This window comes from Anomaloglossus baeobatrachus, unplaced genomic scaffold (assembly GCF_048569485.1).
Source record: "Anomaloglossus baeobatrachus isolate aAnoBae1 unplaced genomic scaffold, aAnoBae1.hap1 Scaffold_3194, whole genome shotgun sequence".
NCBI lineage: Eukaryota > Metazoa > Chordata > Amphibia > Anura > Aromobatidae > Anomaloglossus > Anomaloglossus baeobatrachus.
The window spans coordinates 27,394-47,237 of NW_027442591.1; the positions used below are offsets into that span (position 1 = coordinate 27,394).

General features: G+C 49.2%; 9 non-coding genes and 2 pseudogenes across 9 annotated transcripts; all 11 read left to right on the top strand.

The window, feature by feature from the left end:
* The first annotated feature begins 490 nt into the window (after nt 1-490).
* Nucleotides 491-681, top strand: LOC142269349 (U2 spliceosomal RNA). Its single transcript, XR_012734828.1, has one exon. It is a non-coding gene; the product is annotated as a U2 spliceosomal RNA (small nuclear RNA).
* A 1,388-nt stretch (nt 682-2,069) lies between these two features.
* On the top strand, nt 2,070-2,260 carry LOC142269351 (U2 spliceosomal RNA). The gene has a single exon (XR_012734830.1). It is a non-coding gene; the product is annotated as a U2 spliceosomal RNA (small nuclear RNA).
* Nucleotides 2,261-3,647: 1,387 nt separating this feature from the next.
* LOC142269352 (U2 spliceosomal RNA) lies at nt 3,648-3,838 on the top strand. The gene has a single exon (XR_012734831.1). It is a non-coding gene; the product is annotated as a U2 spliceosomal RNA (small nuclear RNA).
* A 1,387-nt stretch (nt 3,839-5,225) lies between these two features.
* LOC142269390 (U2 spliceosomal RNA) lies at nt 5,226-5,417 on the top strand. Its single transcript, XR_012734865.1, has one exon. It is a non-coding gene; the product is annotated as a U2 spliceosomal RNA (small nuclear RNA).
* A 1,387-nt stretch (nt 5,418-6,804) lies between these two features.
* Nucleotides 6,805-6,995, top strand: LOC142269353 (U2 spliceosomal RNA). Its single transcript, XR_012734832.1, has one exon. It is a non-coding gene; the product is annotated as a U2 spliceosomal RNA (small nuclear RNA).
* A 1,387-nt stretch (nt 6,996-8,382) lies between these two features.
* LOC142269354 (U2 spliceosomal RNA) lies at nt 8,383-8,573 on the top strand. Its single transcript, XR_012734833.1, has one exon. It is a non-coding gene; the product is annotated as a U2 spliceosomal RNA (small nuclear RNA).
* A 1,387-nt stretch (nt 8,574-9,960) lies between these two features.
* Nucleotides 9,961-10,151, top strand: LOC142269355 (U2 spliceosomal RNA). The gene has a single exon (XR_012734834.1). It is a non-coding gene; the product is annotated as a U2 spliceosomal RNA (small nuclear RNA).
* Nucleotides 10,152-11,538: 1,387 nt separating this feature from the next.
* On the top strand, nt 11,539-11,729 carry LOC142269357 (U2 spliceosomal RNA). Its single transcript, XR_012734835.1, has one exon. It is a non-coding gene; the product is annotated as a U2 spliceosomal RNA (small nuclear RNA).
* Nucleotides 11,730-13,116: 1,387 nt separating this feature from the next.
* On the top strand, nt 13,117-13,243 carry LOC142269336 (U2 spliceosomal RNA; annotated as a pseudogene).
* A 688-nt stretch (nt 13,244-13,931) lies between these two features.
* LOC142269326 (U2 spliceosomal RNA) lies at nt 13,932-14,124 on the top strand. The gene has a single exon (XR_012734813.1). It is a non-coding gene; the product is annotated as a U2 spliceosomal RNA (small nuclear RNA).
* Nucleotides 14,125-15,511: 1,387 nt separating this feature from the next.
* On the top strand, nt 15,512-15,601 carry LOC142269333 (U2 spliceosomal RNA; annotated as a pseudogene).
* Nucleotides 15,602-19,844: the final 4,243 nt, after the last annotated feature.

Below are 19,844 nucleotides of genomic sequence, written 5' to 3' on the forward strand. Positions count from 1 at the left end.
GGGTGGGCTAGTGGAAGGAGGGGGCAATCTCTTTTTTTCCCGGGTGGTAGGGGGATGACAGGAGAAGGGAAGCGGGTGGTGAGAAAGGTACAGAGGGCAGGGTTTGGGGGCTGGGAAGGAAAGGGAAAAGATTAGGGTTTGGGGATGATGAAAGGGCTTTCTACGGGTAAGGATGGCAAAGGGTGGCAGTGACGGAAAGTCAGGCAACCTGTCCTGTCCGTCTTTTTGTATCGTGAATTGGAAAGACTGCAAGGGGGAGGGGAGTTGCTTGCGCCCTAAAGGAGGAGTTATTCAGATTCATTGCAGTGGGCGGCGGCTGCAAAACGCACCATTCTTCTTGTTTTGGCTCTGCAAAGCAGCCTTTTCAAGGGTTGGCTTGGGTGACAAAATGTCTTGTGTAGGCGTGGGTTTGTCTCCCTCTCGCTCTCTCTCCCTAAGATGTGTCCGGCATAGGCCAGGGTGCCACTCGAGGCCCAAACCAATTCTGGTTATCGCTTCTCGGCCTTTTGGCTAAGATCAAGTGTAGTATCTGTTCTTATCAGTTTAATATCTGATACGTCCCCTATCTGGGGACCATATATTAAATGGATTTTTAGAACAGGGAGATGGAAAAAGAGCTTGCTCTGTCCACTCCACGCATTGACCTGGTATTGCAGTACCTCCAGGAACGGTGCACCCCTTCTTAACCCAGTTTCCAAAAGCAGAACTCAATTCACCTGATTCATATTAGCCCGATTTAATGAATTGGAAGAAAGCATACGTCTTCATATGCACCTCAATTTGGCCCATTCACTTTTCACACTTCCTCCTTTTGTTTTTTATCTTTCACACTTTTGACTTTCTTTATTCATCCAAATAGCAAACTCATCACCACTCAACCTGACCAACTCGGCTATGTCCCCGTGCTGCAGTTCTCTGTCTTATCTAGATCATTTGCAATTGAATGGAATAGATCCCTTTTGGACAAAGTGGATTCACCTGCTGCTGCAGTGACCACAGGTGTGATAACATCTAGAATTGGCATCTGGTGCGATCTCTCCGCTTCCACTCCAAAGAAAGTTACCTGTTTATTCCTATCATGCATTGGTTTTTGGGGTTTTCTTTGAGTAATGATGATCTCTTTAGTAGTCTGTTGGCGCCCTCTCCTGGAGGAATAGTTTGCTTGCTCTTGGACATTCTAAAAGAGAGGTCATGATAGACATTGAGCTTCTGAGCTCAATTGGGGACAGTCATGGGTGATGAATGTTTGCAACCTACTGCGAAGCCTCATACCGCAATATAAGGAACGTCAAATACTAAGAAAGGGCGGCCTATGAAAGAATTACTACTTTCAATAAGTACACTTAAACGGCTAATTGGGAATAGAAAAACTGTAAAAAGCCCTCTGAGAAAGCCCCCCTCTAACCTTTGATAGTAAGCTTTTCTGTAGTCTGCCTGTTGATGTATTTTCCGTTTGAACTGTGCACAACATGAAGAGACGGAACACTGGCGGCTTGTCACAATGCCCCCCCGATGACATCACAATAGCGCTGCTGCCTAGAAAACAAGCTGCGCAGAAGAAGTTGTTCTTTGGGTGGGAGGGTGGGCTAGTGGAAGGAGGGGGCAATCTCTTTTTTTCCCGGGTGGTAGGGGGATGACAGGAGAAGGGAAGCGGGTGGTGAGAAAGGTACAGAGGGCAGGGTTTGGGGGCTGGGAAGGAAAGGGAAAAGATTAGGGTTTGGGGATGATGAAAGGGCTTTCTACGGGTAAGGATGGCAAAGGGTGGCAGTGACGGAAAGTCAGGCAACCTGTCCTGTCCGTCTTTTTGTATCGTGAATTGGAAAGACTGCAAGGGGGAGGGGAGTTGCTTGCGCCCTAAAGGAGGAGTTATTCAGATTCATTGCAGTGGGCGGCGGCTGCAAAACGCACCATTCTTCTTGTTTTGGCTCTGCAAAGCAGCCTTTTCAAGGGTTGGCTTGGGTGACAAAATGTCTTGTGTAGGCGTGGGTTTGTCTCCCTCTCGCTCTCTCTCCCTAAGATGTGTCCGGCATAGGCCAGGGTGCCACTCGAGGCCCAAACCAATTCTGGTTATCGCTTCTCGGCCTTTTGGCTAAGATCAAGTGTAGTATCTGTTCTTATCAGTTTAATATCTGATACGTCCCCTATCTGGGGACCATATATTAAATGGATTTTTAGAACAGGGAGATGGAAAAAGAGCTTGCTCTGTCCACTCCACGCATTGACCTGGTATTGCAGTACCTCCAGGAACGGTGCACCCCTTCTTAACCCAGTTTCCAAAAGCAGAACTCAATTCACCTGATTCATATTAGCCCGATTTAATGAATTGGAAGAAAGCATACGTCTTCATATGCACCTCAATTTGGCCCATTCACTTTTCACACTTCCTCCTTTTGTTTTTTATCTTTCACACTTTTGACTTTCTTTATTCATCCAAATAGCAAACTCATCACCACTCAACCTGACCAACTCGGCTATGTCCCCGTGCTGCAGTTCTCTGTCTTATCTAGATCATTTGCAATTGAATGGAATAGATCCCTTTTGGACAAAGTGGATTCACCTGCTGCTGCAGTGACCACAGGTGTGATAACATCTAGAATTGGCATCTGGTGCGATCTCTCCGCTTCCACTCCAAAGAAAGTTACCTGTTTATTCCTATCATGCATTGGTTTTTGGGGTTTTCTTTGAGTAATGATGATCTCTTTAGTAGTCTGTTGGCGCCCTCTCCTGGAGGAATAGTTTGCTTGCTCTTGGACATTCTAAAAGAGAGGTCATGATAGACATTGAGCTTCTGAGCTCAATTGGGGACAGTCATGGGTGATGAATGTTTGCAACCTACTGCGAAGCCTCATACCGCAATATAAGGAACGTCAAATACTAAGAAAGGGCGGCCTATGAAAGAATTACTACTTTCAATAAGTACACTTAAACGGCTAATTGGGAATAGAAAAACTGTAAAAAGCCCTCTGAGAAAGCCCCCCTCTAACCTTTGATAGTAAGCTTTTCTGTAGTCTGCCTGTTGATGTATTTTCCGTTTGAACTGTGCACAACATGAAGAGACGGAACACTGGCGGCTTGTCACAATGCCCCCCGATGACATCACAATAGCGCTGCTGCCTAGAAAACAAGCTGCGCAGAAGAAGTTGTTCTTTGGGTGGGAGGGTGGGCTAGTGGAAGGAGGGGGCAATCTCTTTTTTTCCCGGGTGGTAGGGGGATGACAGGAGAAGGGAAGCGGGTGGTGAGAAAGGTACAGAGGGCAGGGTTTGGGGGCTGGGAAGGAAAGGGAAAAGATTAGGGTTTGGGGATGATGAAAGGGCTTTCTACGGGTAAGGATGGCAAAGGGTGGCAGTGACGGAAAGTCAGGCAACCTGTCCTGTCCGTCTTTTTGTATCGTGAATTGGAAAGACTGCAAGGGGGAGGGGAGTTGCTTGCGCCCTAAAGGAGGAGTTATTCAGATTCATTGCAGTGGGCGGCGGCTGCAAAACGCACCATTCTTCTTGTTTTGGCTCTGCAAAGCAGCCTTTTCAAGGGTTGGCTTGGGTGACAAAATGTCTTGTGTAGGCGTGGGTTTGTCTCCCTCTCGCTCTCTCTCCCTAAGATGTGTCCGGCATAGGCCAGGGTGCCACTCGAGGCCCAAACCAATTCTGGTTATCGCTTCTCGGCCTTTTGGCTAAGATCAAGTGTAGTATCTGTTCTTATCAGTTTAATATCTGATACGTCCCCTATCTGGGGACCATATATTAAATGGATTTTTAGAACAGGGAGATGGAAAAAGAGCTTGCTCTGTCCACTCCACGCATTGACCTGGTATTGCAGTACCTCCAGGAACGGTGCACCCCTTCTTAACCCAGTTTCCAAAAGCAGAACTCAATTCACCTGATTCATATTAGCCCGATTTAATGAATTGGAAGAAAGCATACGTCTTCATATGCACCTCAATTTGGCCCATTCACTTTTCACACTTCCTCCTTTTGTTTTTTATCTTTCACACTTTTGACTTTCTTTATTCATCCAAATAGCAAACTCATCACCACTCAACCTGACCAACTCGGCTATGTCCCCGTGCTGCAGTTCTCTGTCTTATCTAGATCATTTGCAATTGAATGGAATAGATCCCTTTTGGACAAAGTGGATTCACCTGCTGCTGCAGTGACCACAGGTGTGATAACATCTAGAATTGGCATCTGGTGCGATCTCTCCGCTTCCACTCCAAAGAAAGTTACCTGTTTATTCCTATCATGCATTGGTTTTTGGGGTTTTCTTTGAGTAATGATGATCTCTTTAGTAGTCTGTTGGCGCCCTCTCCTGGAGGAATAGTTTGCTTGCTCTTGGACATTCTAAAAGAGAGGTCATGATAGACATTGAGCTTCTGAGCTCAATTGGGGACAGTCATGGGTGATGAATGTTTGCAACCTACTGCGAAGCCTCATACCGCAATATAAGGAACGTCAAATACTAAGAAAGGGCGGCCTATGAAAGAATTACTACTTTCAATAAGTACACTTAAACGGCTAATTGGGAATAGAAAAACTGTAAAAAGCCCTCTGAGAAAGCCCCCCTCTAACCTTTGATAGTAAGCTTTTCTGTAGTCTGCCTGTTGATGTATTTTCCGTTTGAACTGTGCACAACATGAAGAGACGGAACACTGGCGGCTTGTCACAATGCCCCCCGATGACATCACAATAGCGCTGCTGCCTAGAAAACAAGCTGCGCAGAAGAAGTTGTTCTTTGGGTGGGAGGGTGGGCTAGTGGAAGGAGGGGGCAATCTCTTTTTTTCCCGGGTGGTAGGGGGATGACAGGAGAAGGGAAGCGGGTGGTGAGAAAGGTACAGAGGGCAGGGTTTGGGGGCTGGGAAGGAAAGGGAAAAGATTAGGGTTTGGGGATGATGAAAGGGCTTTCTACGGGTAAGGATGGCAAAGGGTGGCAGTGACGGAAAGTCAGGCAACCTGTCCTGTCCGTCTTTTTGTATCGTGAATTGGAAAGACTGCAAGGGGGAGGGGAGTTGCTTGCGCCCTAAAGGAGGAGTTATTCAGATTCATTGCAGTGGGCGGCGGCTGCAAAACGCACCATTCTTCTTGTTTTGGCTCTGCAAAGCAGCCTTTTCAAGGGTTGGCTTGGGTGACAAAATGTCTTGTGTAGGCGTGGGTTTGTCTCCCTCTCGCTCTCTCTCCCTAAGATGTGTCCGGCATAGGCCAGGGTGCCACTCGAGGCCCAAACCAATTCTGGTTATCGCTTCTCGGCCTTTTGGCTAAGATCAAGTGTAGTATCTGTTCTTATCAGTTTAATATCTGATACGTCCCCTATCTGGGGACCATATATTAAATGGATTTTTAGAACAGGGAGATGGAAAAAGAGCTTGCTCTGTCCACTCCACGCATTGGACCTGGTATTGCAGTACCTCCAGGAACGGTGCACCCCTTCTTAACCCAGTTTCCAAAAGCAGAACTCAATTCACCTGATTCATATTAGCCCGATTTAATGAATTGGAAGAAAGCATACGTCTTCATATGCACCTCAATTTGGCCCATTCACTTTTCACACTTCCTCCTTTTGTTTTTTATCTTTCACACTTTTGACTTTCTTTATTCATCCAAATAGCAAACTCATCACCACTCAACCTGACCAACTCGGCTATGTCCCCGTGCTGCAGTTCTCTGTCTTATCTAGATCATTTGCAATTGAATGGAATAGATCCCTTTTGGACAAAGTGGATTCACCTGCTGCTGCAGTGACCACAGGTGTGATAACATCTAGAATTGGCATCTGGTGCGATCTCTCCGCTTCCACTCCAAAGAAAGTTACCTGTTTATTCCTATCATGCATTGGTTTTTGGGGTTTTCTTTGAGTAATGATGATCTCTTTAGTAGTCTGTTGGCGCCCTCTCCTGGAGGAATAGTTTGCTTGCTCTTGGACATTCTAAAAGAGAGGTCATGATAGACATTGAGCTTCTGAGCTCAATTGGGGACAGTCATGGGTGATGAATGTTTGCAACCTACTGCGAAGCCTCATACCGCAATATAAGGAACGTCAAATACTAAGAAAGGGCGGCCTATGAAAGAATTACTACTTTCAATAAGTACACTTAAACGGCTAATTGGGAATAGAAAAACTGTAAAAAGCCCTCTGAGAAAGCCCCCCTCTAACCTTTGATAGTAAGCTTTTCTGTAGTCTGCCTGTTGATGTATTTTCCGTTTGAACTGTGCACAACATGAAGAGACGGAACACTGGCGGCTTGTCACAATGCCCCCCGATGACATCACAATAGCGCTGCTGCCTAGAAAACAAGCTGCGCAGAAGAAGTTGTTCTTTGGGTGGGAGGGTGGGCTAGTGGAAGGAGGGGGCAATCTCTTTTTTTCCCGGGTGGTAGGGGGATGACAGGAGAAGGGAAGCGGGTGGTGAGAAAGGTACAGAGGGCAGGGTTTGGGGGCTGGGAAGGAAAGGGAAAAGATTAGGGTTTGGGGATGATGAAAGGGCTTTCTACGGGTAAGGATGGCAAAGGGTGGCAGTGACGGAAAGTCAGGCAACCTGTCCTGTCCGTCTTTTTGTATCGTGAATTGGAAAGACTGCAAGGGGGAGGGGAGTTGCTTGCGCCCTAAAGGAGGAGTTATTCAGATTCATTGCAGTGGGCGGCGGCTGCAAAACGCACCATTCTTCTTGTTTTGGCTCTGCAAAGCAGCCTTTTCAAGGGTTGGCTTGGGTGACAAAATGTCTTGTGTAGGCGTGGGTTTGTCTCCCTCTCGCTCTCTCTCCCTAAGATGTGTCCGGCATAGGCCAGGGTGCCACTCGAGGCCCAAACCAATTCTGGTTATCGCTTCTCGGCCTTTTGGCTAAGATCAAGTGTAGTATCTGTTCTTATCAGTTTAATATCTGATACGTCCCCTATCTGGGGACCATATATTAAATGGATTTTTAGAACAGGGAGATGGAAAAAGAGCTTGCTCTGTCCACTCCACGCATTGACCTGGTATTGCAGTACCTCCAGGAACGGTGCACCCCTTCTTAACCCAGTTTCCAAAAGCAGAACTCAATTCACCTGATTCATATTAGCCCGATTTAATGAATTGGAAGAAAGCATACGTCTTCATATGCACCTCAATTTGGCCCATTCACTTTTCACACTTCCTCCTTTTGTTTTTTATCTTTCACACTTTTGACTTTCTTTATTCATCCAAATAGCAAACTCATCACCACTCAACCTGACCAACTCGGCTATGTCCCCGTGCTGCAGTTCTCTGTCTTATCTAGATCATTTGCAATTGAATGGAATAGATCCCTTTTGGACAAAGTGGATTCACCTGCTGCTGCAGTGACCACAGGTGTGATAACATCTAGAATTGGCATCTGGTGCGATCTCTCCGCTTCCACTCCAAAGAAAGTTACCTGTTTATTCCTATCATGCATTGGTTTTTGGGGTTTTCTTTGAGTAATGATGATCTCTTTAGTAGTCTGTTGGCGCCCTCTCCTGGAGGAATAGTTTGCTTGCTCTTGGACATTCTAAAAGAGAGGTCATGATAGACATTGAGCTTCTGAGCTCAATTGGGGACAGTCATGGGTGATGAATGTTTGCAACCTACTGCGAAGCCTCATACCGCAATATAAGGAACGTCAAATACTAAGAAAGGGCGGCCTATGAAAGAATTACTACTTTCAATAAGTACACTTAAACGGCTAATTGGGAATAGAAAAACTGTAAAAAGCCCTCTGAGAAAGCCCCCCTCTAACCTTTGATAGTAAGCTTTTCTGTAGTCTGCCTGTTGATGTATTTTCCGTTTGAACTGTGCACAACATGAAGAGACGGAACACTGGCGGCTTGTCACAATGCCCCCCGATGACATCACAATAGCGCTGCTGCCTAGAAAACAAGCTGCGCAGAAGAAGTTGTTCTTTGGGTGGGAGGGTGGGCTAGTGGAAGGAGGGGGCAATCTCTTTTTTTCCCGGGTGGTAGGGGGATGACAGGAGAAGGGAAGCGGGTGGTGAGAAAGGTACAGAGGGCAGGGTTTGGGGGCTGGGAAGGAAAGGGAAAAGATTAGGGTTTGGGGATGATGAAAGGGCTTTCTACGGGTAAGGATGGCAAAGGGTGGCAGTGACGGAAAGTCAGGCAACCTGTCCTGTCCGTCTTTTTGTATCGTGAATTGGAAAGACTGCAAGGGGGAGGGGAGTTGCTTGCGCCCTAAAGGAGGAGTTATTCAGATTCATTGCAGTGGGCGGCGGCTGCAAAACGCACCATTCTTCTTGTTTTGGCTCTGCAAAGCAGCCTTTTCAAGGGTTGGCTTGGGTGACAAAATGTCTTGTGTAGGCGTGGGTTTGTCTCCCTCTCGCTCTCTCTCCCTAAGATGTGTCCGGCATAGGCCAGGGTGCCACTCGAGGCCCAAACCAATTCTGGTTATCGCTTCTCGGCCTTTTGGCTAAGATCAAGTGTAGTATCTGTTCTTATCAGTTTAATATCTGATACGTCCCCTATCTGGGGACCATATATTAAATGGATTTTTAGAACAGGGAGATGGAAAAAGAGCTTGCTCTGTCCACTCCACGCATTGACCTGGTATTGCAGTACCTCCAGGAACGGTGCACCCCTTCTTAACCCAGTTTCCAAAAGCAGAACTCAATTCACCTGATTCATATTAGCCCGATTTAATGAATTGGAAGAAAGCATACGTCTTCATATGCACCTCAATTTGGCCCATTCACTTTTCACACTTCCTCCTTTTGTTTTTTATCTTTCACACTTTTGACTTTCTTTATTCATCCAAATAGCAAACTCATCACCACTCAACCTGACCAACTCGGCTATGTCCCCGTGCTGCAGTTCTCTGTCTTATCTAGATCATTTGCAATTGAATGGAATAGATCCCTTTTGGACAAAGTGGATTCACCTGCTGCTGCAGTGACCACAGGTGTGATAACATCTAGAATTGGCATCTGGTGCGATCTCTCCGCTTCCACTCCAAAGAAAGTTACCTGTTTATTCCTATCATGCATTGGTTTTTGGGGTTTTCTTTGAGTAATGATGATCTCTTTAGTAGTCTGTTGGCGCCCTCTCCTGGAGGAATAGTTTGCTTGCTCTTGGACATTCTAAAAGAGAGGTCATGATAGACATTGAGCTTCTGAGCTCAATTGGGGACAGTCATGGGTGATGAATGTTTGCAACCTACTGCGAAGCCTCATACCGCAATATAAGGAACGTCAAATACTAAGAAAGGGCGGCCTATGAAAGAATTACTACTTTCAATAAGTACACTTAAACGGCTAATTGGGAATAGAAAAACTGTAAAAAGCCCTCTGAGAAAGCCCCCCTCTAACCTTTGATAGTAAGCTTTTCTGTAGTCTGCCTGTTGATGTATTTTCCGTTTGAACTGTGCACAACATGAAGAGACGGAACACTGGCGGCTTGTCACAATGCCCCCCGATGACATCACAATAGCGCTGCTGCCTAGAAAACAAGCTGCGCAGAAGAAGTTGTTCTTTGGGTGGGAGGGTGGGCTAGTGGAAGGAGGGGGCAATCTCTTTTTTTCCCGGGTGGTAGGGGGATGACAGGAGAAGGGAAGCGGGTGGTGAGAAAGGTACAGAGGGCAGGGTTTGGGGGCTGGGAAGGAAAGGGAAAAGATTAGGGTTTGGGGATGATGAAAGGGCTTTCTACGGGTAAGGATGGCAAAGGGTGGCAGTGACGGAAAGTCAGGCAACCTGTCCTGTCCGTCTTTTTGTATCGTGAATTGGAAAGACTGCAAGGGGGAGGGGAGTTGCTTGCGCCCTAAAGGAGGAGTTATTCAGATTCATTGCAGTGGGCGGCGGCTGCAAAACGCACCATTCTTCTTGTTTTGGCTCTGCAAAGCAGCCTTTTCAAGGGTTGGCTTGGGTGACAAAATGTCTTGTGTAGGCGTGGGTTTGTCTCCCTCTCGCTCTCTCTCCCTAAGATGTGTCCGGCATAGGCCAGGGTGCCACTCGAGGCCCAAACCAATTCTGGTTATCGCTTCTCGGCCTTTTGGCTAAGATCAAGTGTAGTATCTGTTCTTATCAGTTTAATATCTGATACGTCCCCTATCTGGGGACCATATATTAAATGGATTTTTAGAACAGGGAGATGGAAAAAGAGCTTGCTCTGTCCACTCCACGCATTGACCTGGTATTGCAGTACCTCCAGGAACGGTGCACCCCTTCTTAACCCAGTTTCCAAAAGCAGAACTCAATTCACCTGATTCATATTAGCCCGATTTAATGAATTGGAAGAAAGCATACGTCTTCATATGCACCTCAATTTGGCCCATTCACTTTTCACACTTCCTCCTTTTGTTTTTTATCTTTCACACTTTTGACTTTCTTTATTCATCCAAATAGCAAACTCATCACCACTCAACCTGACCAACTCGGCTATGTCCCCGTGCTGCAGTTCTCTGTCTTATCTAGATCATTTGCAATTGAATGGAATAGATCCCTTTTGGACAAAGTGGATTCACCTGCTGCTGCAGTGACCACAGGTGTGATAACATCTAGAATTGGCATCTGGTGCGATCTCTCCGCTTCCACTCCAAAGAAAGTTACCTGTTTATTCCTATCATGCATTGGTTTTTGGGGTTTTCTTTGAGTAATGATGATCTCTTTAGTAGTCTGTTGGCGCCCTCTCCTGGAGGAATAGTTTGCTTGCTCTTGGACATTCTAAAAGAGAGGTCATGATAGACATTGAGCTTCTGAGCTCAATTGGGGACAGTCATGGGTGATGAATGTTTGCAACCTACTGCGAAGCCTCATACCGCAATATAAGGAACGTCAAATACTAAGAAAGGGCGGCCTATGAAAGAATTACTACTTTCAATAAGTACACTTAAACGGCTAATTGGGAATAGAAAAACTGTAAAAAGCCCTCTGAGAAAGCCCCCCTCTAACCTTTGATAGTAAGCTTTTCTGTAGTCTGCCTGTTGATGTATTTTCCGTTTGAACTGTGCACAACATGAAGAGACGGAACACTGGCGGCTTGTCACAATGCCCCCCGATGACATCACAATAGCGCTGCTGCCTAGAAAACAAGCTGCGCAGAAGAAGTTGTTCTTTGGGTGGGAGGGTGGGCTAGTGGAAGGAGGGGGCAATCTCTTTTTTTCCCGGGTGGTAGGGGGATGACAGGAGAAGGGAAGCGGGTGGTGAGAAAGGTACAGAGGGCAGGGTTTGGGGGCTGGGAAGGAAAGGGAAAAGATTAGGGTTTGGGGATGATGAAAGGGCTTTCTACGGGTAAGGATGGCAAAGGGTGGCAGTGACGGAAAGTCAGGCAACCTGTCCTGTCCGTCTTTTTGTATCGTGAATTGGAAAGACTGCAAGGGGGAGGGGAGTTGCTTGCGCCCTAAAGGAGGAGTTATTCAGATTCATTGCAGTGGGCGGCGGCTGCAAAACGCACCATTCTTCTTGTTTTGGCTCTGCAAAGCAGCCTTTTCAAGGGTTGGCTTGGGTGACAAAATGTCTTGTGTAGGCGTGGGTTTGTCTCCCTCTCGCTCTCTCTCCCTAAGATGTGTCCGGCATAGGCCAGGGTGCCACTCGAGGCCCAAACCAATTCTGGTTATCGCTTCTCGGCCTTTTGGCTAAGATCAAGTGTAGTATCTGTTCTTATCAGTTTAATATCTGATACGTCCCCTATCTGGGGACCATATATTAAATGGATTTTTAGAACAGGGAGATGGAAAAAGAGCTTGCTCTGTCCACTCCACGCATTGACCTGGTATTGCAGTACCTCCAGGAACGGTGCACCCCTTCTTAACCCAGTTTCCAAAAGCAGAACTCAATTCACCTGATTCATATTAGCCCGATTTAATGAATTGGAAGAAAGCATACGTCTTCATATGCACCTCAATTTGGCCCATTCACTTTTCACACTTCCTCCTTTTGTTTTTTATCTTTCACACTTTTGACTTTCTTTATTCATCCAAATAGCAAACTCATCACCACTCAACCTGACCAACTCGGCTATGTCCCCGTGCTGCAGTTCTCTGTCTTATCTAGATCATTTGCAATTGAATGGAATAGATCCCTTTTGGACAAAGTGGATTCACCTGCTGCTGCAGTGACCACAGGTGTGATAACATCTAGAATTGGCATCTGGTGCGATCTCTCCGCTTCCACTCCAAAGAAAGTTACCTGTTTATTCCTATCATGCATTGGTTTTTGGGGTTTTCTTTGAGTAATGATGATCTCTTTAGTAGTCTGTTGGCGCCCTCTCCTGGAGGAATAGTTTGCTTGCTCTTGGACATTCTAAAAGAGAGGTCATGATAGACATTGAGCTTCTGAGCTCAATTGGGGACAGTCATGGGTGATGAATGTTTGCAACCTACTGCGAAGCCTCATACCGCAATATAAGGAACGTCAAATACTAAGAAAGGGCGGCCTATGAAAGAATTACTACTTTCAATAAGTACACTTAAACGGCTAATTGGGAATAGAAAAACTGTAAAAAGCCCTCTGAGAAAGCCCCCCTCTAACCTTTGATAGTAAGCTTTTCTGTAGTCTGCCTGTTGATGTATTTTCCGTTTGAACTGTGCACAACATGAAGAGACGGAACACTGGCGGCTTGTCACAATGCCCCCCGATGACATCACAATAGCGCTGCTGCCTAGAAAACAAGCTGCGCAGAAGAAGTTGTTCTTTGGGTGGGAGGGTGGGCTAGTGGAAGGAGGGGGCAATCTCTTTTTTTCCCGGGTGGTAGGGGGATGACAGGAGAAGGGAAGCGGGTGGTGAGAAAGGTACAGAGGGCAGGGTTTGGGGGCTGGGAAGGAAAGGGAAAAGATTAGGGTTTGGGGATGATGAAAGGGCTTTCTACGGGTAAGGATGGCAAAGGGTGGCAGTGACGGAAAGTCAGGCAACCTGTCCTGTCCGTCTTTTTGTATCGTGAATTGGAAAGACTGCAAGGGGGAGGGGAGTTGCTTGCGCCCTAAAGGAGGAGTTATTCAGATTCATTGCAGTGGGCGGCGGCTGCAAAACGCACCATTCTTCTTGTTTTGGCTCTGCAAAGCAGCCTTTTCAAGGGTTGGCTTGGGTGACAAAATGTCTTGTGTAGGCGTGGGTTTGTCTCCCTCTCGCTCTCTCTCCCTAAGATGTGTCCGGCATAGGCCAGGGTGCCACTCGAGGCCCAAACCAATTCTGGTTATCGCTTCTCGGCCTTTTGGCTAAGATCAAGTGTAGTATCTGTGAGGCTCGGCAGATGCAATGCACACTGGAAGGTTGCGCTTGCTAGTACTCTTAATGTATAGTATATTCATCTAGAGGAAAACATGGCCCTACCAGGATCGAGGCTATTAGACTGAGTAAGTGTGGGGGCTATGGTGCAATGTGCCCCAGGACTGACGACCCTGGAGTGAGTCTGAGCTTGCTGGCTTGGGACCCCGGCGAGCCTTGGGCTCTGTAGCACACCGTACCTTGCCCTTTCATACTTTCTGAGCATATTGCTCTATCCCGGCCTTCTGGCTAGGAAGGAAAATTTTTATAATCATGGTCGGAGGTCCGTTCAGCTTTGGGCTGAGAAACCAACACCCGGTTGGAGGTCCGGGTCAGCTTCGGCTGAGAAACCAACACCCGGTTGGAGGTCTGGGTCAGCTTCGGCTGAGAAACCAACACCCGGTTGGAGGTCCGGGTCAGCTTCGGCTGAGAAACCAACACCCGGTTGGAGGTCCGGTTAGCCTTGGGCTGAGAAACCAACACCGGTTGACGGTCCGGGCAGTTTCGGCTGCGAAACCAACAACTAGTAGCTCTCTACTCCACTTGGGTAAGATGCCTGGGTGGACGCTGGGAGCAACGACAAGGCTCAACCAGGCTTCGGCTTGGGGGAGCACCGAAGATCCCTGACCCTTGCTGTGGCCTTCTGGCTCGGAGGGACGGGGTTGATTTTTGGGGACCCTCTCCTCACGGAGGGGTCCACACGAATCCTAGCCTTTGCACTGTTTTTGGTGTGACTTCGGTCATGCATTTTTTGCGGTGCTTTGGAAAGCTTCATTAAATCAAAAATCTGTTCTTATCAGTTTAATATCTGATACGTCCCCTATCTGGGGACCATATATTAAATGGATTTTTAGAACAGGGAGATGGAAAAAGAGCTTGCTCTGTCCACTCCACGCATTGACCTGGTATTGCAGTACCTCCAGGAACGGTGCACCCCTTCTTAACCCAGTTTCCAAAAGCAGAACTCAATTCACCTGATTCATATTAGCCCGATTTAATGAATTGGAAGAAAGCATACGTCTTCATATGCACCTCAATTTGGCCCATTCACTTTTCACACTTCCTCCTTTTGTTTTTTATCTTTCACACTTTTGACTTTCTTTATTCATCCAAATAGCAAACTCATCACCACTCAACCTGACCAACTCGGCTATGTCCCCGTGCTGCAGTTCTCTGTCTTATCTAGATCATTTGCAATTGAATGGAATAGATCCCTTTTGGACAAAGTGGATTCACCTGCTGCTGCAGTGACCACAGGTGTGATAACATCTAGAATTGGCATCTGGTGCGATCTCTCCGCTTCCACTCCAAAGAAAGTTACCTGTTTATTCCTATCATGCATTGGTTTTTGGGGTTTTCTTTGAGTAATGATGATCTCTTTAGTAGTCTGTTGGCGCCCTCTCCTGGAGGAATAGTTTGCTTGCTCTTGGACATTCTAAAAGAGAGGTCATGATAGACATTGAGCTTCTGAGCTCAATTGGGGACAGTCATGGGTGATGAATGTTTGCAACCTACTGCGAAGCCTCATACCGCAATATAAGGAACGTCAAATACTAAGAAAGGGCGGCCTATGAAAGAATTACTACTTTCAATAAGTACACTTAAACGGCTAATTGGGAATAGAAAAACTGTAAAAAGCCCTCTGAGAAAGCCCCCCTCTAACCTTTGATAGTAAGCTTTTCTGTAGTCTGCCTGTTGATGTATTTTCCGTTTGAACTGTGCACAACATGAAGAGACGGAACACTGGCGGCTTGTCACAATGCCCCCCGATGACATCACAATAGCGCTGCTGCCTAGAAAACAAGCTGCGCAGAAGAAGTTGTTCTTTGGGTGGGAGGGTGGGCTAGTGGAAGGAGGGGGCAATCTCTTTTTTTCCCGGGTGGTAGGGGGATGACAGGAGAAGGGAAGCGGGTGGTGAGAAAGGTACAGAGGGCAGGGTTTGGGGGCTGGGAAGGAAAGGGAAAAGATTAGGGTTTGGGGATGATGAAAGGGCTTTCTACGGGTAAGGATGGCAAAGGGTGGCAGTGACGGAAAGTCAGGCAACCTGTCCTGTCCGTCTTTTTGTATCGTGAATTGGAAAGACTGCAAGGGGGAGGGGAGTTGCTTGCGCCCTAAAGGAGGAGTTATTCAGATTCATTGCAGTGGGCGGCGGCTGCAAAACGCACCATTCTTCTTGTTTTGGCTCTGCAAAGCAGCCTTTTCAAGGGTTGGCTTGGGTGACAAAATGTCTTGTGTAGGCGTGGGTTTGTCTCCCTCTCGCTCTCTCTCCCTAAGATGTGTCCGGCATAGGCCAGGGTGCCACTCGAGGCCCAAACCAATTCTGGTTATCGCTTCTCGGCCTTTTGGCTAAGATCAAGTGTAGTATCTGTTCTTATCAGAACAAACTGAGCTAGCTACACTTGACGAGATACGATCAGGGAGACGAGCTCCGAAGCCCAGCCGAGACCGGAAGAGGGAGATCGGACGGAAGAAGAGCTTGGCAGAAAGAAGCAAGAAGACGAAGGCTCGGAGAAGACTTGGGGAGACCAGAGGAACTTCGAGGAGGAACACAGCGGGAGAAGACACCCGGAGAAGAATCCAAGATCCAGCTCCGGGAACTCAAGCAGGAACCAGCCATGGCAAGCAAGCCAGAGAAGGCAGCCAAGAAGGCTCAGGACCCAGGGACCTCCAGGAAGGCTCATCCAGAGGCTTCTTCGGCCCAAGAGGCCCCTACCTCCGACGCCAGCCAGCCGGAGGGAGCCCGGACGCCGCCTGAAAAGGCTCCAACCCTGGAGCCTTGGATGCGGCAGACGGTCGCCCTGAAGCTAAAGGCGGTGGATGGTAGGTTGCCGGACATGTCCAGCGACGTGTTCTGCAAGAAGATGATTCTGGATCAGGGCTTCTCCAGGGCGGAAACCCTGAGTGTCCAGACCTTCATGACTGGCATTTTTCTGGTAACCTTTGCCACGGTGAATGCCTGCAGGAGATACTGGGAGGCGATGAACGCAGCGATGCCGGACTCCCCTTTTCATTCTTTTTTAGGATCCTGTCCTATACAGAGGGATGAGAAGAGGATCACGGTCTCCATGCGGAACCCGCACACCCCAGGAAGAGACATCTCCACGTTCCTGGGACGTCTCTGCACAGTGGTGAGGGAGCCATCCCACATCCTTAACGGCAACGGATTCTGGACGGGTAAGTGGTCAGTAACTGTTCGACTCTACAGGGAACCAGCATCCGAGGATGGTCTCCAGCACCTGCCCCCGACATTCTCTCTGGGAAACTCCTTTGGTCTCATCTACTACCCGGACATGCCACACAACTGCAGGAAATGTGGCGGGAAAGGGCATTCTATGAAGACCTGCAAGGAGGACGCCTGCAGGGTTTGCCGGGTGACGGGACACAGCTCCAAGGACTGCCCAAAGAAGAAGACTTGCAACCTATGTGGACAGGCGGACCACCTTTACAAGGACTGCCCACAGCGGGAGAAATCCTGGGCAAGGGTTGCCGCGGTGACCCAGTATCGGGTAGTCACAGCTTCGTCGACCAAGGCAGCTACGACCAAGGCCACAGAGGCCAAGGACAAGGCGGCCAAGAACCCGGCGACCGTGGCTCCAGCCGATGCCCCAGCAGCCACGGAGTCCAGGAAAAAGGGTAAGAAAACTGTTGCCCCCTCCCTGGTCCCCCCCCCTGTCACCCCTGTCCAAACCCCTCCCCCCCCGGCCAACCCTACTGAGGATTCCACTACCTCCACCTCATTTCCCTACTCCTCAGTTGGTCTCCTCACCCCCCCCCCAAAGCCCACTCTCCCTCCCCAGACCATGAGAGCAGAGGACCTCAGCACTCTTGCACTTTTCACCGAGGAGGATTTTCCAGCTCTTGTCTCCTCAGGTACAGGCCAAAGGAAAAGGAAGGTGGAAGATAGTCCTGTCGCAGAACCTTCCAAGCTGTTCATTGTGGATCCCAATCCACCCCAGGAAGAGGAGGATGGCCTCCTCCCAGAACCGGACGTGTTGGAGCAGATGGTGGAGTCCCTTGTGGCCGAAGAAGAAATGGAGGAGTCGGAAGCCACGGAGGCACCATCCCTGCTCGATCAGCTAGAAGAAGAGGGTCTGCTGGAGATACCCTTACCAGCAGGTGCCAAAGAGGAAGAACCGCCCGACCGGAGTGGTAACTAAGGCACACCGCCTGCGCTAACTTTCTCTTTCCTCCAATGACTGCTAACATTAACACCTTTTCCATTAATGTTAGGAGCATCAGAGACAAGTTCCGACGCCAGACAATTTTTGCGTTCCTTAACACTCAGTCTAGTGATGTATTTTTCCTGCAGGAATGCTCCCTTCCCTCCTCTAGGTCCTTCAACCATCTGGCCAGGGAGTGGACCCATGGCCCATCCTACTGGTCCGGCGGAGGCGACTGTAGGTCCGCGGGGGTCGCCGTGCTGATCAGGGGAAGCGCCTTCACATTGGACTCTGTTCAGGAAATCGTCTGCGGCAGGTTACTGCTCGTGGATGGCACCTGGGCGGGAGAACCTGTCAGGTTCATCAATGTGTACGCTTCTCCTGTGAAGAGCGATCGACTGGAGCTCCTCCAAGCCCTGCGCCCTCAGCTCGCTACCGCCAGGACGGTAGTGATGGCCGGGGATTTCAACTGCCCGATTGAGGAGGATGGACGCAGTTCTGGAACGGCTGCCAAGTTGGACGTCACATCCAAACTGCTCATTGAGATGGTGACCGAAGCCTCTCTTGTGGACGTTGTTGGCTCCATCGGACACGGATCCGTGAACTATTCATGGTGCCGATCCGATGGCTCGCTGCGTTCCAGGATTGACTTTGTGTTTACCTCTCGGGCGGTTGGGCGGAGTGGGCACTCGATGGTCCCCTGCTTCTTCTCTGACCACAGAGCCATTCACTTTCAAGGTGTGCTGGGCCATGGCTTCCCCATTGGCCCGGGCTCCTGGAAGCTGAACTGCTCTCTGCTGGAAAAGGGTGAGATTCTGGAGGAGCTTAGAGCTGCCTACTCCACGTGGCGGGCCTACAAGGCGGGCTTCCAGTCTGTTTCTGACTGGTGGGAATACGTTAAACTCGAGTTCCGTTTCTTCTTTCAGGCAAAGAGTCAACAACAGGCGGGTCTGAAGAGGAGGGACTTCAGGAGACTCCAGCGTGAGCTGCGTTCCCTGCAGGACCTTCTTCGATGCGGCTGGGACGTGAGAGAGGAGCTGGAGGAGACTAAGAGGAGCCTGAAAAGGCACTTCGAGGAGGAGTCCGAGCGAATTGTCTTCCGTTCCAAAGTGGAGAACCTGGAGAAGGGTGAGAAATGTAACTCGTTCTTTTTCAGGAAACTCCACGCCGGTCACACGCCCATGAATGAACTACGAGACGAGAGTGGCAGCATGCGACGCGGGAAAGAGAACGTGATGAAGGTCGTCAGCGACTTCTACAGCGAACTCTACGCCCGCAAGACTACTGACCCCGAGGCCGCCGATAAGTTCCTGTCAGGTATCACTAACCATCTTGACCCTGCAGACGCGGCGGCCATGGATGTTCCTCTGACGGTGGACGAGCTGCTCTCGGCCGCCAAATCCTTTAGTTCTGGCAGGACACCGGGCAGTGACGGCCTCCCAGCAGAGCTCTATGTAGCGCTGGGAGACCTAATCTGTCCGGACCTGTTAGGGCTGTATGAGGAGATGGTGGTGGAGGGCAGAATGCCTCCATCTCTGAGGGAAGGAATGGTCACGATCCTGTACAAGCGTAAAGGAGAGAGGTGCGACCTGAAGAATTGGCGTCCCATCACCCTTCTGAACGTCGACTACAAGATCCTGGCCAAGACGATGGCAGCGAGATTGAAGACTGTTATCGGACGGATCATCCACCCGGATCAGACCTGCGGCATCCCCGGACGTCGCATCGCAGACAGCCTGGCTCTCATGCGGGACACGGTCGAGTACATCAAAGCCCGCCGGGTGCACGCAGCCCTGATCTCGTTGGATCAGGAAAAGGCCTTCGACCGTGTTTCCCATGAGTTCCTGGGCAAAGCTCTGCACAGGTTAGGTTTGGGTAACATGTTTTGCTTGTATGTCCAACTAATGTATTTTGATATTCACAGCTCGGTGTTGGTAAACGGCTGGAAGACTGACCCCTTCCCGGTCCTCTCAGGGGTCAGACAAGGCTGTCCTCTGTCACCTCTTCTTTTTGTTTGTGTTATAGAACTCTTTGCAGAGGCTATCCGGCGGAATGGAGAGATCAGAGGGATCACCGCACCAGGACCAGAACGCTTCGAGGTCAAGTGCTCGCTCTACATGGACGACGTGACCGTCTTCTGCGCGGACCGGCGCTCAGTCGACACCCTCGTCCAGACCTGTGAGACCTTCGGACGGGCTTCGGGAGCCAAAGTCAACTGCGGGAAGTCGGAAGCCATGCTCTTCGGGGACTGGCAGCCGGCCTCTTCCGCCCCCTTCCCTTTCAGCATCCAGCCGGATTTCATCAAGGTTCTTGGAGTCTGGTTCGGGAAGGAAGGAGCAGCCCTCAAGTCCTGGGAGGAACGCTTGACCAAGATCACCCAACGGATCGGTCTGTGGAGCCTCAGACGCCTCACCTGTGAGGGCAAAGCACTGGTCCTGCGTAACGAGGTACTGCCCGTGCTGCAGTACACGGCCCAGGCCTGGCCCCCCCTTGCCACCG